Below are 4,446 nucleotides of genomic sequence, written 5' to 3'. Positions count from 1 at the left end.
TTATATCAGAACTTGTGTCTTTTTTCCTGCCTCCCCCCAAACAAAACCATTACTTTAATGGCAGTAGTAGAGTAGTGTGATTATCTAGAATTTAACCACTAAGAAATAAAACCCACTACAGCCAGCAGCTTGTAGAATGTCATTATCAAGGTAATGAAATGATCATTGCTGTGACCTGTGGTGCCAGGGCTCAATTACAGAGTTCCTATGTGTGTGAGAGGGCACAAGTGTGTGCAGACACATATTTCATTACAGGGGGCTACTGATACTACACAGCTCTTGTAGCACAGGATCAGACAAGCTTAATTCACTAAATAGAAAGTGCTGTTGATACAGAGTTCAAGGAAGAAGGAGTTCCAGATAGGGGACTGCAAAGAAAGATGGAGTTTTAATACTATAAACTTGTTCTCTGCTTCTTAAGTCACTTTTTCATACAAGTGGCATGCCAGATCAACCAACTTCTGGATCTGCAGCATTGCATTTTAATGAGCTAATTTGTAAGTTGATTTTAATGAGTTCATTTAAATTCCTGAGCTGAGGATTAACCTCTGCAGGTACAGTTCTCTCACTCCTTCAGTTTTATAATACAAAGCTTTAAACAGTGCAATTGATTTCTTGCTCTCAAGGGATTTACTCACAAAGTGATGTATCAAACTATAGTTAAATCTTGAGGGGGATGCACCTGCTTCAGCACCTCTGTGCCATGTATTTCCTCCAGTCTCTCCAAGATGGCCAGCACAGCTACAATCAGCAACAAAATCTGGTGGTGTTCTTGAGCTCTGAATTTCACACACTGAGCTAGCAGGATTTGCAGACTGTGCCTTGGGTTTGAGGAATGAGATTTGTTACACTTGTTACACAGGGACAGTTTTCTTTTATCTATTTATTGTGCCTTAATAAACAGCATCAGTTGTGCAGAATTTCTGCACAAGTTTTTTACTGTGTTTGTGAGAACCACACACATTTTAAAGCTGAGCACAGAATACACAGATACCATATATGATTAGGGACAATTCTTGTTAGCAGAGCACATACAGGATGTTCATAATCAAAGACTAAAAATAAGCATTGTCTGGGGCCAGACAGAAGGATCACATATCTCAAGCCATAGTATTACTGAAACCTTTCAAAGACTTAAAGTGGCACGAGTGCATCCTCCTAGAAAGATAATCTGCTTTAGATGTAGAAATCTCAGCCCTGGAGGATGCACCTCAGCTGCTGTTCAGCTGGTTAGTTACTCCTGTTACCTGTTTCCCATCTCTGATCTGTAGTTAGCCACCTTCAGCTGCTGCGTGCCAGCCTGCTGCCTTGAAGAGCTGTCTGCAGCCAGATGTCTGCTTTCAAGTAGCTGTCTTGTTCAGCATTCTAGAAAACAAAGTTGCTGTGCAAGATTCAAGTCTGTGTTCTGCAAAACCAGTTGTATTTGATTTGGGAGGGCTGGGCCAGGGGAATAAGTTGTGAAGAAATGGCCAGGATGGTAACTGCTGGAATATAAAGCTGTCATGGCTAGATTGCTCTTTGACTCCAAAGCCAGCTGATGCCCTCCAATTGGATGGACATGATCACAGAAGCACAGAAAAACACCTTTAAGGTCATCAAGTTATCCCTGCACTGCCAAGCCCATCACTCAACCCAAGTGCCACACCTACAAGTCTTGTAAATCCCTCCAGAGTTGGTGGCTGCCTGTCCCAGGACAGCCTGTTCCAGTGCTTCACAACCCTTTTGGTGAATAAATATTTCCAAATATCCAATGTAAACCTCCTCTGGCACAATGTGAGGACATTTCCTCTTGTCCTGTCACTGGTAACTTGAAGGAAGAGACCAACACCCAAACACAAGCAGAGAGGCAAAGATGTGACTTCAAAGTAGTGTTGAAATAGGACCAACATCAGGCCTTCCCTTTAAAAAATCCTGGTTCACTGAAGAAAAGGAGCTTCCCAAACTATTCTTAAAGAATATGTTCCATTGGCTTTAGGTTAGAAAGCAGAATTAAACCTTCTCAGGTGTGGAATGAGAGCAGACAGCAGCTGTTTACAGTTCTCACTGACATTCCTGGTACACAAATCTGTAAGTCACCTGCCAGAGAGCAGGGATGGACAGACAAAGGTAAATTCTTGTGTTAATCTGTCACACTGAACCCTTTAATGTATTCACTACCAGCTGAAACTCCCACTCTTCTGGCTAGCTGCTCCTGTCCTACTACAAAGGAATGAGTCTACTGCTATCAGAGGGGAGGATAATAACAAACAGAAGTTACAATCCATATCTGATCAAAAATACCACATCTACAGGGCCACAAAAACCCAACTCCATCCTGTCCCCGACTGCATCACCACCCTGAACACCCAGCTCTCATCTATCTGCCATGTGTGCCAAGCTTCCAGAGCAGGTCCTGGTGCCCAGCAAAACAGAACTCAGTGCTTGTAGAAGGGAGAGAAGCAAGAATAACACCTCCCAGACAACCTGCACACCACACTGCTGCACCCATGCACGCCACAGGCTTCCCCTGCACACAGCCCAAGACTGCACAGCTGCAATTTCTCTGCATCACCTCCAGAATGTGAGCAGTGTTTGGGGGTTCTAGTGGTAGTTTGGAATTGAGAAGCAGTTCCCATACACAGCAAGCTGTGGCAAACCCCTACCACGTGATGAGGCTAGAAGAAAGGAACTAATCAAGAAACCCAAAACAGGAGGAAGGAATATTTACGTCATCCAGGCTCTAGTTGCAACTTTAACTTCCCTCTCTTCGACACCTCCCTGGCACCTGCAAAAGCTGCTGCAAGACAAGTGATGGGAATCTGAGCAGAAAGCTCTGTCACACCTTGTCCCTGTGCAAAAACTCAGATTTAGCCTTTAACCAGGCAGCATCTATGCATGCTGTAATCACTAACAGCATAAAGCTGTGCACAGTGCTTGGATTTGGGCTCCAAAACTCATGTCCCACCTCAGCTCATGGCAGCTCAGGAAGCACAGCCTGGAGAATGCAGGACCAGCTTCTCCTTAGCCCTTGCACTACAAGGAGGAAACAGTGGGAGCTCAGGGTCAGAAGCATGGAGGATACATTTGTTGTGTGTTTAAGCTGTGTTGCTGAAGATGTTTTGCTCTGCTTTGCATGTGTGCCTGTTCCAGATGGTTTTCCTTGTGTTTAAAAGAAATAGCCACACTTAAAATCTACTTTACAAAACCTCAGCAAATTAACACTGATCTTTTCCAGACAATTCTTCAAATGAATGTTCTGCAAATGCCTCCTCAGAGCATGCAATGGTTTAGATACGCTGGGAACTGGCTCTGCAAAGGATGCTCTCTAACAGTCTGCAAATGCCTCCTCAGAGCATGCAATGGTTTAGATACGCTGGGAACAGAGAGCTCTGCAAAGGATGCTCTCTAACAAGAGGAATTTAAGCACTGAAACCACTTCAATTTGCCGCTTTTTGATTTTAATATAAGAAGAAATATTTTCTGCAAGGAAAGACTCAGCTTTCATCACCAGAACCCTAGCACAGACTTCACGGGCTAAACCAGTTCACAGATAAGCACTTTTCATAAACAGGACACATCTCTTGGCTTGCAGAGGTTCTGGAGAAGCAAAGAACAGGCTGTGCTGACATCTGGTGGCTTTCTCTGCAGGCAAAGAGTTCATGGCAATAGGTCCTGGCTTTTCACTGCCCCCCCCCTTTTTTTTTTTTTTTCCTGATGTAACTCCTTCATTTCCTTACAAAATTCAAACCATTATGATAAAAACATTTTTGTTTCCACTGACTGGGGGACAGTGCTGTCCTGTGCAAGTCTTGCTGCAAATCAAGAAAAGAGCTTTTGTTGTGCACTATTAGCTACAGTGTAGAAAAAGTCTCTATATCAAAGCATATTTTTTCATGAACAAATTTTAAAAAGGGTACATTCACTGCCACAGGAAATGCTGCTATTGCACATCAGATGAGGTGCAAACCTCACCATTAAGGCACAAGTGGCAGCAAGAAGCAAAGGGAAGTGGTTGGGGAAACCTTCGAAGCTGTGGCTGTGTCTCTGACTCAATAGGAAATGGGCAGCAGAGAGAAGTCAGTATCCTGATAAAATGAAAAGCAACAAAAGTTGTCTACTGGGCGTTTCTTGACTCATTAATCACTTGCAAATCTATGCCAAGCAGTTCTATGGAAAGGAAGCAATGGAAGGGGGATCAGTTGCCAGCCAGAAGCCTGAGCTCAGTCCAAGCTGTTCAATAAACCAAAATGTGCATTTGCCTCAGGCGTTTGTAATGCCTCCAGTCATCCCACCCTGTATCTGGGATCCCATCAGTCACAGAGACCAAGAATGAGCACCCTATGCTCTGGTTTTAGCTTCTTGATCTTTGGACACTCTGGATTTCTGTGGCTATTAGCCTTCCAAGGACAGGGCCCATGGATGACCTGTCATGGCTGTGGGAACTCTTGGACTGCTCCCTGCAGGCTC

This window comes from Passer montanus, unplaced genomic scaffold, assembly GCF_014805655.1.
Source record: "Passer montanus isolate IOZ18808 unplaced genomic scaffold, ASM1480565v1 scaffold1, whole genome shotgun sequence".
In the NCBI taxonomy this organism is placed as follows: domain Eukaryota; kingdom Metazoa; phylum Chordata; class Aves; order Passeriformes; family Passeridae; genus Passer; species Passer montanus.
This window is presented reverse-complemented; position numbering follows the sequence as displayed.